The 14695-nt window shown below is 36.6% G+C and overlaps 1 pseudogene; it reads right to left on the reverse strand.

Moving 5' to 3' along the window:
* Positions 1–4596: 4596 nt before the first annotated feature.
* On the reverse strand, positions 4597–4693 carry LOC138838690 (U6 spliceosomal RNA; annotated as a pseudogene).
* Between the last annotated feature and the right edge of the window lie 10002 nt (positions 4694–14695).

A 14695-nucleotide genomic window follows, 5' to 3' on the forward strand; every position in this document is an offset into this window, starting at 1 on the left:
GTATTTCAATGCGAAGTTCTTTTTTTACCTTGCTGTACCCTATTTCCCTGTATTAGTTTACAAATTAACAAAATCAGCTAAGCATCTATTTACATAGAACTCATCACGTTTCTCTAAAGTCAACTCTCTTTTTAGAAGCATGCTTTTATTTGACCCATATGTAAACTATTCAGGAGTTTGATTCTTCTCCCTCAATTCTGTAGAATTAGATGGTTGTTTAGCTTCCCCCTAGAAATACAATTTTGTGAAATCTTGCATCAAGCAACGTATTTCTTTCACTAGAACGCAAGCCTCTGTCAAACAATTAATAATAGGTTTTTCTTCTCTTTGCTTGCATCTGTAGTTTTATTATCTTCATAGATTTTATGATGATCTGTCTGTGCATGGCAAAGACTGCTGTGAAAATAAAAAAACCCATCGCAGCACTTATCATTTATGTACCATCCATAGATATGAAGATGTTTAAATATTACTGAAATTGTTTTGTAATAAATCATGTTCACCTTGACTATCATGAAAAAGAAGAATTGGTTTCTCAGCACTTTAGGTAAGAACTTGATTGAAAGAAACAAAAGGACAAGTGAGGAACAACTCAACACATACATTCAAATGAAACAACACAACCCAAGAAAACAAATTAATTTAGTAGTCAAGAACCTGCAGGAAATGCAAAGACTTAAAACAACATCAGCTATCACAAACTTATGAAAATCCTGACTACATGGGAGTCTACTCTTGAGGATAGAGGTTAAAGCCCAGACTGGACAGAAAAATCAGTACACAATGCCATGCACCTGTTATTCTAAATTCCAGGAAGAATAACATAACATGGACTGAGCCCAACGTCATACACAAGGATCTGAAAAATAATCAGGATAATTTAGAGCTGGGGACATAACAAAGTGGTAAGAACACCCATTTAGGGGGCACAAGACACTCAATTCAAACTCTAATATTTGGGTATGAAAGTAAAAAGCTATGATTTTAAATAATTGGATTAATTGTAAGATTTGAATATTTGAGTGGAAAAATGCATGAGAGAGATAGAATGAACCCACATTCCAATGCTTTCAACTTAAGTGAAAATATTTTATGGTACTTCACACAAAACAGAGTTACCTTGCAAATGAGCATGATTGTGCATTTGGGTGATGGAAATACTTTAATTACACAGGTGTAAATTAAATAGATTTTATTTGGGTAGATTGTACTTCTTAAACTAAGAACCTGGATGATGTCCCTGAGATTTTTCTCTCAAGGCTACCGCTATACTATTTGAACCACAGTTCCAATTCTGATTTTCTGTTGGTTGTTTGGTGATAAGAGGCTCCTGGACATTCTTGCCCAGGATGGCTTCAAACAATGATTGTCAGATCTCAGCCTCCCGAGTAACCAGGATGACAGGCATGAGCTGTCGATAGTTTTAATAATTTAGTAAATTGTACAGTTACTGAAATTATACATTATCATTATAACCTGCATAATATATGTGAGTATGTATATATCAATGCATATGGATAGAAATATTTTAACATATTTTTGTATCTACAGTACATTTATGAAATCATCCATTATAAAATAAAATGGAAAAAATTTTATAAGGAGCAAAACAAAGGAAATTATTACATGTTTCTTGTTGTTGAATGGAATACGAATTCAAGAATCAGGTTGGGAAAATCATCTCTACGTTAACAAAAAGGATAAGAGCTATTAATTCCAATCCATCTATTTGCCCATGTTGTGCAACCTCACACATGAGTGTCAAAATAAAACCACACTTTTTGCCTTTGCTTTTAACTCACCTGATATAATTTACGGGTTAGATGAAGTAATCAAATAAAGATTAAAATAATATTATGTGAGGCTATGAATTAGAGCTGAACATGATTTTAAATATGATAATAGCTAATTAAGTTGCATATTTCTTACGTTTACTCTGTCATGTCCCTCATTCCCACATTAGGAAAGTACATAGAAGGTTCTCACTAAATTATATGTACAATTATGAGAAAAATGTTTTGAAAGAATATGGGCACAGTGGTGTTTTAGCTTATTGAGACCTGTAGGGGTAAGTGTGTTTTTGAGGACTTGCAATTCAATGTGATGAAGATGAAGGGAAGGATGTTCTTATTCTGGGTAACTGGATAGAGTATTGCTCCCACAAAGGAAGTGATGAATTATTCCAAAATGTAACAGTAAAATCACTTTCACAATCATGTCCACTGCTGCACTATTCACCGTAGCCAAGTTAAGGAAACAGCCCAGATGCCCTTTGGCAGAGTGATGATTAGAGAAAGTGTGGCACATATACACAATTGGATTGAACCCATCCATTTTGAAGACTCTTACATTATTTGCAACGAAAAGGATAGATCTAAAAATATATTAATGGAACTAAGTCAGAGCCATATTTGGAAGCTAGAAATTTATACAAGTTTACACAAAAATATTAACCAAAGCGTGCTATTTGCAGAGGAGTATTTCAAAGGTGTAATTTCTTATAAAATTGAACTTTACTCCAACAAAATGAATACCAGGAAACTATCACTTGGAATATGTGAGTGGAAGTCAAAAGGAAGGAATAAAAAGAGATATGGAGGAAGAGAGTGAAGGTATAATATTCAATGCAGATAGTATGAAACTAGAAAAAATTAAAGTGGGGCGAGGTTTGGAAGGGTGTGGAAAAGTTATATAAAGATCCATTTTACTTAGAAAACTGATATGTTGAATGAAAATTCCCTTATACAAGTATTTAAGATAATAAGAATATAATTAAAAACAATGGAGATATCTGATCTTAAATTGTATTTCCATCTCTTTTAAAAAATGAATTTATTTGCTCTATAATTTGATGAGAGGGATGGATTTTGTGGCTAGCTAGATCATTGCACATCTGTCTCTCCCTCTCTCCCTTTCATGGTTCTCATAGGTAATATGATTGCTCCACAATTATCCTAATTTATTTTGCTTTTATATTTTTGGTTGCATCATTTCACTTTCTGCTCTGCCATATCCCAATTCATTTACATAGAATACATTATTTCCTGTTTTCTCATTCTTAGAATAAGCTGCACAAGAAGAAAACACTGGTCCTCATTTTCAGTCTGTACCTTTAAATACGGAGGAAAATCTTTCCTCTGCTCTCTACCAATTCCCTCCTCTCCAGTTCGAATAATTTAGAATAGTAAAAATGAAAAAAGAGAAAATAAATAATAGTGAAAAAAACAGATGCAGAAAATTCACCAGATTTTTCTGACCATTTCATCCAATGTGAACTATTGGGGAAATACATGGAGAGCTCATTCTCATTGGCACTCAAAGTCTCTGGTTAGGCAATTCTGATGAAGTTGAGGAACAAGATGAAAAAGTGAGAAATGGTATCAATTGCAAGAAAAAAATGAAATAGTATCCAAGCAAATTTCTTCTTTGTTCTGCTGAAAATAATCGCCTTACTACAGTGCAGAGACTATTTTCCAAAAAGGCCACTCATGTGATTACTAGGGATGACGATGAGTATACCCCTCTTCATCGAGACGCCTACAGTGGACACTTAGATATTGTCCATGAGTTGGTGGCTCAAGGCAGATATTCATGTAATAACTGCGAATGGCTGGACATCCCTGCACAGTACTTATACATGGAATAATAACAGAGTGGCTTCTTTATTTCATCATGATGCAGATACCAATGGCCAAGTTAAAGGCCTCTTGACCCCCTGCATCTTGCTGCTGGGAATAGATATAGCAAAGATACGCTGGATCTCCTTCTGTTGAACCATTATATCAAGCCAGGTCTGAAGCACAACTTGGAAGAAACTGCATTTGATATTGCCAAAAGGATAAGTATGTATCACTACCTCTTTGAAGTTGTGGAAAGCTGTACAAATTGTTCTCCTAAGTCCTAATGGATCAGTTAAGTTTCTTAAATTTCAAAATTGCCAGTCCATCCTATGTGTCCATAGAAAATATTTTCACAATACAAAGCAACAGCAATACCTTACTTTAAAAATTCATGTATTCCATGGTATTCTTCCAAGTGAATTGCCTGACATTGATGTCAAAATATATTCAAGTTGTTTGTATACATCTATAATGATTTCTATAGAGTTTGTGATTTTTTAAATCAGAAATAATTTTAACTTATCTGTTGAAATGAGTAGTACAGAAACTAAAGATATTTCTGGTGCTTGTCTGAAAAAGTATATTTTAAAATATTTAGTATTCTGTTTGTATAATGTCCATAATATATTTCATTCGCTCCTATATATAATACTTTGAATTTGACATTGTTTTATAATCCATACGTTCATTAATACATGTGTTCTTTCAGATTGCATTCCATATAGAAACATTTTAAGATTCTTTTAATTCCTAGGTCCTTATAGAATTTTATTTCTTTGGGATAAAATGACAATGTTATCTTATTTCAAAAGTTTTATAAAGGTTATGCTATGTAAAGGCCTTTCTAAAACGGTGAAGATTGAATACACTGATGTCAAATTAACTTTTATTTCTATGAATTACACATATTATTACTCTTGTATATTTGTAATCAACTTTTGAATAACTGTTTTTCATTTCTTGCATCTGAATAATGAAAAATATGGAATACTTCACAAATTTTCATATCATCCTTGTGCAAGAGCCATATAAATCTCTGTATTGTAATTCGGTTAGACGTGCTGCTGAAGCATGTAGTATCCTATAAACTTAAGTAATTAATGATGCAATCTTAAGACAGGCATATATCCTTGGTTGCCTATTTGTAACAAGGAAACCTTATTGTTCCCAAAATTGCTATTCATCTTATTTCTGTAAAATTCTGTGTATGTGGAAAAAACTTATGTTGTTTGTTTGATTGCTCACATTTGCAAGTTTTTGTAAATGACTACTTTAAGTCTTTTTCATTTGAAATTTGATCATACTTTGAAGCCTTTATAGATAGGTGCAAAGGTGATGGATTTTCAAGTACTTGTTTATTAACTGATTTAGCTTTGTTGAGCTAATGGATTCAAAGTAAGCCTTGCTTAGAGCTACTTCTAAACTTCTGCAGCTTAAAATTTCCCAAATGAGGTCTTGCTGGCACAAATGTCTCCTTGACCTTTTACCCTTGCTTCATGTAGGAACAGCCCAACCAGAATGTCTTACCCTGACAGCATATATTGTCTTACTGGAGCAAAAATAATCTTAATTACAAGGGATTATAGAGAGACGAACAGTTCAGACAGAACTGTTCGGACTAGAAGGTATTTTTTCAAAATATAACTGTTTATTGCACCCTACCATTTCAAAAGTAACTAAAGCCAAGAAGGTGAAAATATTGTTCATATGCATGATTACCTAATGTCCTGGCCTGACTACCATCCAACCAGGCAGGAAGTTACACCACTGATTTTCTATCACCAAATATATTCCATAGCTCCAGGAGAAGTCCATATGTTTCTCCTCGTTATTAGGCCTTAAATTAGTAGTTTTTTAATCACAGTGTTTCCTCTTGCCTCTAAGCTGTACATCCTCGAATGGTAAAGCTTTAGTTCTAATTCTACCAAACAATGAGGTAGAGGTAATGGAATAATGCTTTAAAACAGTTGTCTTTGATTCCCTAACCACAATAGAACAATGCAAAACTTTTTCTTATAGATAATTATATATTTTATAGGTATATGTGTTGATTTTATATTTCACACAGTGGATCTTACTAGAATTAATTGATAATTTGATAAATTAATTTATATTATTCCAATAAATAGATTGGAATATAAATAATCAGGAGTAGAATATATATTAGAATATAAAAAAGTATCAATGCAAGGTTTTCGGTATAAACTTGTGATACTTTCTAAGTGTTCTTGGTCTTCTGAATTCACATGGTAAAAAAAAAATGTTGTTTTCCTCTAATCTATAAGGGATTTTACTCTGCTGTTCTGTTTATTGTTTTAACTCGCTGGTCCCAAATTGTTTTTCTCCATATTTCTTTTTTTTTTTTAATTGTATTTTATTTTATTTGAGAACATACTGTACAGAGGGGCTACAATTACATGGGCAGGATAATGCATACATTTCTTACCAAGCATTGCAGCCTCCTCCTTTGTTTACCCTTCACTTCCCTTCCCCGCCTCCCCCCTCCCCCCAACCAATTTTACCCCCCTCCCCCCACCCAATTATACCCCCCTCCCCCCCCACACCGACATTGTAAAGCTGGTTTTGACATGACATTTTGTACTTCTCATTGTTGCAACAGGTCCACCTGAATCCTTAAACGACTTGTTTGTCCCCATCTCCTCCACATGTTATACTGACATCAAATATAGTGAAAGCGGGGGTTACACTGTGGGGGAGGGACATACAAAGCAACAAAGAAATAATCTTATAAATGCGTTAGAAACACATGCATGAAAGAAACGAAAACATTAAAATACATATTTAAGGGTTCATTTTCCTAACATCACATTATCTGACCTTTTCCGCTTGACTCATACCTATACCAGATATTGCAAATAAGGGAAACCATGGGTCCTATGCTTCTTTGGGCCTGGCTTACTTCACTTAATATAATTTTTTCCAAACCTTTCCACTTCCTAACAAATGGGGAAATGTCATTCTTTCTGATGGAGGCATAGAATTCCATTGTGTATATATACCACATTTTCTTGATCCATTCATCTACTGAGGGGCATCTGGGTTGGTTCCATGTCTTAGCTATGGTAAATAATGCTGCAATAAACATAGTTGTGGTGGTAGCTTTAGTGTGGTCTTGTTTGTAAACATTTGGGTAAATGCCTAAAAGTGGGATTGCTGGATCATAGGGGAGATCTATGTGAAGTCTTTTGAGGAACCTCCATACTGCTTTCCAAAGTGGTTGAACAAGTTTACATTCCCCCCAACAATGAAGTAAGGTTCCTTTCTGTCCACATCCCCTCCAGCATCTGTTGTTGTTAGAGTTCTTGATTTTTGCTGTTCTAACTGCAGTGAGGTGAAATCTCAATGTTGTTTTGATTTGCATTTCTTTTATGGCTAGGGATGTTGAACATTTCTTCATGTGTCTATTGGCCATCCTTCTTTCTTCTTCAGAGAAGCTTCTCTTTAAGTCTTTTGCCCACTTATTTATTGGGCAGTTGTTTCTTTGAGGATTTGTTGTTGGGTGGTTTAATTTTTTGAGTTCCAAGTATATTTTAGATATGAGACCCTTGTCCGTTGTATGGCTAGTAAAGATCTTCTCCCAATCGGTGGGCTTTATATTGATCTTGCCAGCTATGTCATTTGCCCTGCAGAAGCTCTGCAATCTTATGCAATCCCATTTGTCCAACCTTTCTTTGATTTGTTGTGCTTCCGGGTCTCTATTCAGAAAATTTCGACCTAAGCCAAGGAGACCTAGGGTTTCTCCTATTCCATCCTGTAATGTTTTCAGAGTGTCTGCTTTGAGTTCAAGGTCTTTGATCCATTTGGAGTTGATTCTGGTGCAGGGTGATATATAAGGATCTAGCTTTAGTTTTCTACATGTAGTTAACCAATTTTGCCAGCACCATTTACTGAAGAGGCTGTCTTTCTTCCATTCAGTTGTTTTAGCTTCCTTATCGAAGATTAGATGGCTATAGGTCTGTAGGTTCATTTCTGGGTTTTCAATTCTATTCCATTGGTCCTGAGGTCTGTTCTTATGCCAATACCAAGCTGTTTTGATTACTATGGCTTTATAGTAGAGTTTGAAATTTGGTATTGATATTCCTCCAGCAGTGTTCTTTCCATTGAGGAGCGTTTTTGTTATTAGGGGTCTTTTATTGTTCCATATGAATTTTTGGATTGCCTCCTCTATTTCCTTGAAGAATGAGGGTGGAATTTTGATAGGTATCGCGTTGAATTTGTAGATAGCCTTGGGAAGTATTGCCATTTTCATGATGTTAATCTTGCCAATCCAGGAGCTTGGGAGGTTTTGCCATTTTTTAAGTTCTGTGTTGATTTCCTTTTTCAAGATTTTAAAGTTTTCATCATAGAGGTCCTTCACTTCTTTGGTTAAGTTAATTCCTAGGTATTTTATTTTTTGTGGGGCTATTACAAATGGAGTTGCTTTCCTAATTTCAGCCACACTTTTCTCATTGTTGGCATATAGAAAAGCCATTGATTTTTGGGGGTTAATTTTATACCCTGCTACTTTGCCAAAGTTTTGAATCAGCTTGAGTAATTTGGGAGTGGAGTCTATGGGATTCTTTAAATACAAGATCATGTCATCTGCAAAGAGGGAGAGTTTTATTTCTTCTTTCCCTATTTGGATCCCCTTTATGTCTGCATCTTGTCTTATTGCTGTAGTTAGGCATTCTAATACTAGATTGAAGAGAAGTGGAGAGAGTGGGCATCCTTGTCTTGTTCCTGAGTTAAGAGGAAATGGCTTTAGTTTTTCACAATTGAGTATAATGCTGGCTGTAGGTTTGTCATATACAGCCTTTATTGTATTGAGGAATGTTCCATGGATTCCTAATTTTTCCAGAACCTTCATCATAAAGGGGTGTTGGATCTTGTCAAATGCTTTTTCTGCATCTATTGAGATAACTATGTGGTTCTTATTCTTGATCCTGTTGATGTGATGAATAATATTAATTGATTTGCGTATATTGAACCAGCTTTGCATCCCTGAAATGAATCCTGTTTGATCGTGGTGTATGATTTTTTGGATGAATTGTTGAAGTCGATTGGCCAAAATTTTGTTGAGAAGTTTTGCATCAATGTTCATCAAAGAAATGGGTCTATAGTTCTCTCTCTTTGATGAGTCCCTGCCTGGTTTTGGGATGAGGGTTAAGATGGCTTCATAGAATGTGTTCGGTAGTGAGCTTTCTCTTTCAATTTCATTGAAGACTTGGAGGAGTGTTGGTGTGAGCTCTGCTTTGAAGGCCTTGTAAAATTCCGCTGTAAAACCATCTGGTCCTGGACTTTTCTTAGCTGGGAGGTCTCTTATTGCTGTTTCTATTTCAATTCTTGATATGGGCCTGTTAAGTTGGTTTAACTCATCTTGGTTTAGTTTTGGCATGTCAATATTTGCTAGGAAAAAGTCCATTTCTGTCAAGTTCTGAAACTTATTAGCATAAAGTTTTGAGAATATTCCCTTATAATGTTCTGAATCTTGGTTGTTTCCTTGGTGATGTTTCCATTCTCATCTCTGAGTTTATTAATTTGGGTGTGTTCTCTCCTTTTTCTGATAAGGTTTGCTAAGGGTCTGTCAATTTTCTTAAGTTTTTCGAAGAACCAACTCTTTGTTTTGTTGATTCTTTCTATAGTTTTTTTGGATTCTAATTCATTTAATTCTTATTTAATTTTGATTATTTCTTTCCATCTACTGGATTGGGGTTTATCTTGCTGCTCTTTTTCAAGGAGGTTTAGATGTGTCATTAAATTGCTAGTTTCCGATCTCTCCAATTTGTTGATGTAGGAGCTCAGAGCTATAAACTTGCCTCTGAGTACGGCCTTTGCTGTGTCCCAGAGGAGCTGGTAATTTGTGTGTTCATTTTTGTTGAATAGCATGAACATTTGAATTTCCTTTCTAATCTCTTCCGTGACCCACTCATGGTTCAGCAGTGTGTTGTTCAGCCTCCATGTGATACCGGACTTTCTTTGGTGGCTTTTGGTGTTGAGTTCTAATTTTATTCCCTTGTGGTCAGAGAGAATGCAGGGTATACCTTCAATGTTTCTGAATTTAGACAAGTTTGCTTTGTGGCCTAAAATGTGATCTATTTTAGAAAACGTTCCATGTGCTGCTGAGAAGAACGTGTATTCTGATGTTGCTGGGTGAAATGTTCGGTAAATGTCTGTTAAGTCTAGTTGATCTATGCATCTGTTTAGATCTGTGGTTTCTCTGTTGAGTTTTTGCCGAGTTGAACTATCTAGTGGGGAGAGTGGTGTGTTAAAATCCCCAACAATTAATGTCTTTGGATCTATATGGGATTTGAGGGAAAGTAGTGTTTCTTTGATAAATTTGGGTGCTCCATTGTTTGGCGAATAGGTATTTAGAATTGTAATATCCTCCTGAAGGAGAGATCCTTTAATTAGTATGTAGCGACCTTCTTTATCTCTTCTCACGAATTTTAATTTGAAGTCTATTTTATCTGATATTAGGATTGAAACTCCCGCCTGTTTATGAGGGCCGTTTGCTTGGTAGATTTTGTTCCAGCCTTTAACCTTTTACGGGCAAGATGTGACTCCTGCAGGCAGCAGATAGAAGGGTCTTGTTTTTTAATCCAATTAGACAGTCTATGTTGCTTAATTGGAGAGTTCAGTCCGTTAAAGTTAAGAGATAGGACTGAGAGGTATTTGGGAGTTCCTGCCATGTTATCCACCTTCTTGGGGGCTGTGAAAGCTGGGTTCTTCCTAAGGTTCTTGGATTCTCAGTTTGGGTGCAGTTTCTTGGCCTTTGTTGTGTTCTTGTTGGTTTTCTATGTGTAGGACATCTTTAAGTATCTTTTGTAGGGCTGGTTTGGTGGAGATGTATTGTTTCAATTTTTTCTTTGCTATGGAAGGTTTTTATTTGGCCTTCAGTTATGAAGGAGAGTTTAGCTGGGTACAGTATTCTTGGTTGATAGTTGTTTGTTTTTAGGGCATGGCATACGTCATTCCAGGCTCTTCTTGCTTTGATTGTCTCTGCTGAGAAATCTGAGGTGATTCTAATTGGTTTCCCTTTATAGGTGATTAACCTTTTCTCCCTGACAGCTTTAAGGATCTTTTCCTTGGTCTGGGTTGATCCTGTGTGGATTATAATGTGACGGTGGGATGTCCTATTCTGGTCTGGTCTATTTGGGGTTCTAAAAGCTTCTTGTATCTGAATAGGCCTATCTTTTTGTATGTTTGGGACGTTCTCTGCTAGGATCCTGTTAAACAAATTTCCTAGATCATTAACTTCAGTTTCTAGGTGCTCCTCTACACCCATTATCCTTAGATTGGGCCTTCTGATGGTATCTTCCAGGTGTTGGATAGACCTATCATATTTCTTGGACTTGTTTTGGATGGTTGTATGTTCTTTCTCTATAATATCTAGGCTGTCTTCAATCCCTGAGATTCGATCTTCTGCATGGTCTAACCTGCTGTCAAGACTCTCTACTTTGTTTTTTATCTCTTTTCCTTCTAATTGGTCAGCTTTGATGGCTTCAAGTTCTTTGTTGAAGCTCTGTTTTAGGTCTTGTATGAATTTCTTTACTTCCTTAATTTGGTGTTCAGTGTTTGTTCTCAAATCACTTAGTTGATTGGTTATGGTTTCTTTGGACTGCCATTCCTTCTGTTGGGTTCCATTCAGCATTCCCTTTGTGGTCTCCCTGACTTCCTTCAGCTCTTTGTTAATGGATTCCATGAATGCCTTTAGTGATCTTTGTGTATTCTCTACCTGGTCTCTTAATTCGTGAATTACTCTTTGATTAGTTTCCTCCTTTCTGTGGGATTCCTGCAGTTCTCTCTTAGTGTTCTCTGCCTGCTCATGCCATTCCTCCCTTTCTCTTTGAGTATTCTCAAGTTGTTCACGCAAATCCTGTATCAGTTTTTGAGAAGCTTCCTCACGCTTATGATATTCCTGTATAAATTTCTGGGATGCCTCCTCTCTCTCCCTATCACGCTCATACAGAGTCCTTTGTACATTGTCAAACTTCTCATTTATCATGTTTGTTATTAGTGTTTGTAGAGCTATTTGGGAACTCTCCTCTGGATTATCCTTTATCTGTTCTAATCCCTGATTATCAAGGTTGGGAATTGAGATACCCGAATTTGCCATTTTTCTTGTGTTTTTCCGGCTTACTCGGCCCATTTGAGATAAAATTGCACCAGTTTTGTGCTAGAACACTATCTTAAGGCAACCATCAACCAAAGTTTGCATTTGTACAGTCAATAGTCTACAGATACAATCTAGTTGAACAGATACATCTATTCAACCTCAAACGACTATATGTTAAAGGACTTCGAACCGCAGAAAAGAATTTGGAAAACCAGAAATTATTAGGATTAGGGAGAGATGTGGGTAAAAAATGGGAATAGATTGGTGTGGGGAGGCACAGGGAGAGTTAACTATGTCCTAATCACAGTGCAGGAAATGGGTTGGGTAGGATGCAAGTAGAGAGAGAGAAAAAAAGAAGAGACGGAAAGGGGAATAAAGAGAGACCAGAAAAAGAATAGAAACGTAAAAATTAATGTTATTATAGAGGTTAAAAGACCGTCTATTTAGAGAGGAATGTGAATATGTTGAGAGAAGGGGAGGGACATAGAGGAGATGTGAAAATCTTTAAGGATGGGAAAGGGAGAAGGAAAGATCAGAAGTTCAGTAGAGCTAGATAAAAAACAAAAAGATAATTAAGAAAGAAAGAAAAAGAGAAAGAAGACAAGAAAAGAAAGGAAAACTCTCATTCACGTATTCCTAAAATAAAAATTATAAGATGAGAAAAAAAAATGTTACTGGAAAACAATTATTTTTTCAGAAGAGGCAAAAATTAAAGATTAATAAAAGTTTCAGAAGGGAAAAAAATTTATATATATATATATATATATATATATATATATATATATATATATATATATAAGGTAACAAAAAACAAAAAACAAGCAAAAAAAAAGAAAAGAAGAAGAAGAAGAAGAAAAAAAAAGAAAAAAAAGAAAAAAAAGTCTTTTGATTTTTTTTGGGGGGGGGAGGAGTGGGAAGAATCCTGTATCTCCCTTTTGTCTGCAACCAGTCTCTTGTTGGAATCTCTGGTCAGCTTGAGGTCCTGTGGCTTGATTTGTTTCTTAAGTCGGTTGGTTGGAAGAGGCAGAAAAATGCTCTGCTTTACCCAAGATTTTGAGATCCCCCTCCCAGGTTAGTTTTCTGGGAGGGTGGTCTGCTTTGAGAGTCACAAAAGAGGGGGATGTGGTGATGAGGCTAGGTTCTGGGTAGAATTGAGGCCTTTCAACAAACAGTAGCTTTTCCCTGGGGCTATTTTGTGATAAAGCTCACAGCGCCCAGCCTGGAGCCATTCTCAGGGTTTCTGTTTTTCAATTGATTGTGGTGGCTGCTAGAGGGAGGGGCAGCCTCTGGCTCTGGTTACCCAGTGAGGCAAGGCACTCCGATGGCTGGCGCCTGAGCTGGGTGACTTTTTCCTGGATGGAGCTGAGTCTGGCAGGTCACTTCGCCGTTAAGTTCTTGTGACCTGCTAAATGACTCGTTTTATTCCAAGGCCTGAGCTGGAGCTAGCAGCTCCTCAGAGCTTTGTCGGTATCCAAGATGGAGATCACCGGTGCTGGGGGGGGAGGGGTGGCCTTCCTTCCTCTGCTCCCTGAGGAGTGAGGATGTCGGGCTTGTACTCACACCGAGTCTTGGATCCTGGGTCGTCTCTGGTCTGCAAACAGCAGGATGAAGATGTTCGCTCCTTGTCGGTTCTTGTTGGTGTTGAGTAGAATCTGCTCGTCCGCTGCGTCTGGCTCCTTCGTCCCGACTCTCTGTGTCTCAGGTATGACTCCGTGGCGGTGGTTGCTGCCGCGACCCCGCCGCCGGAGCAGCAGCTGATGCGTTTCCTTGGCTTCCCCTCTCTTGTCTAACTCTCTGTCCTGTGATGGCACACTTGGTGTGATTCTCTGGCTTAGGACTGTTCACTGGAATTCTAAAACTACTTTCTATGCGAGAGCTTGTTCAGATTCCAGCTTCTCCTCCGCCATCTTCCCGGAACTCTTCTCCATATTTCTGAAGCATTCCTACTGATTATACTCAAATTTTGCTGATATGGTGTCTAAAAGGTATTATTCTTCTACAGGATCCATGGGTCCTAGGATCCCAGGTCCCAGTTATCCGCCTCATCAGATAACTAGGGCAGAAGTTCCCACCTATGCCCATGCAACATGCCAAGAGAAAGTAATTGAAGACCCATCTCAATTTCTCATTTCTTATATTTCAGGGCCCCAATTCCTTGAAATGCAGGAATTAGCAGTGAGCAATTGGGAAATGCAAGGCAACTTAAAATGCAAGATGAAATCACAAAATGTGAAAGTACAGTAATTCAAACTTTCCGTTTTCAGATGACCATGCCATATGAGTGAAAAAGACCACAAATGTCACAAGATTATTTGTAATACCCTTCTCCTAATGATTAATGAATGATTTCAGTCCAGTATCAGCAGGCAAAAAAATAGTTCCTGAATGATAGATCCATAATTGGTCTACCAATGCTAGGAATACTTGAAATAGAGGTCAAATATAATTCAAAAAACATTAATTGAGAAGATCCTTAGTGCTTCAAAACACTGGTACTTCAGTAAACTTGGTTCTGTAGTATAAAATGTTGTCATTCTCAAACAAATGATAACCTACATTTAATCTGCTGAAAGTATATTCTTTTTCAAATAAACTTTTAAAAATCACATTTGCCAAAATAACACTATACAAGTGATGATATTTAGTGAGGTTACTAGTCTTTCAAGTGTAGGGAGCAAGTTTCAATAGAGTTGATTTATTCACCCAGCACTAATGCCAAACAGGTTCAACCATTCATTAAAGTGTAGGAATAGTACCCCCCACCATTTGTGTTTTTCAGTAGGTGCCTTTGAAAATTTGTTAAATAGATCAGCCTCCAATATTTCAAACCAAAACATTAGCTAATAAATAAATTTCATCACATAAGTACATTTTAAAAAGTCATGAATAGTTGCCTTATCATATGGTGTTTTATGTTTTCCCTATATGTCTAATATAGTAAGAAATATGACTTTAAGTC

Source organism: Dipodomys merriami, unplaced genomic scaffold, assembly GCF_024711535.1.
Source record: "Dipodomys merriami isolate MVZ:Mamm:240054 unplaced genomic scaffold, mDipMer1.0.p SCAF_288, whole genome shotgun sequence".
In the NCBI taxonomy this organism is placed as follows: Eukaryota; Metazoa; Chordata; class Mammalia; order Rodentia; family Heteromyidae; genus Dipodomys; species Dipodomys merriami.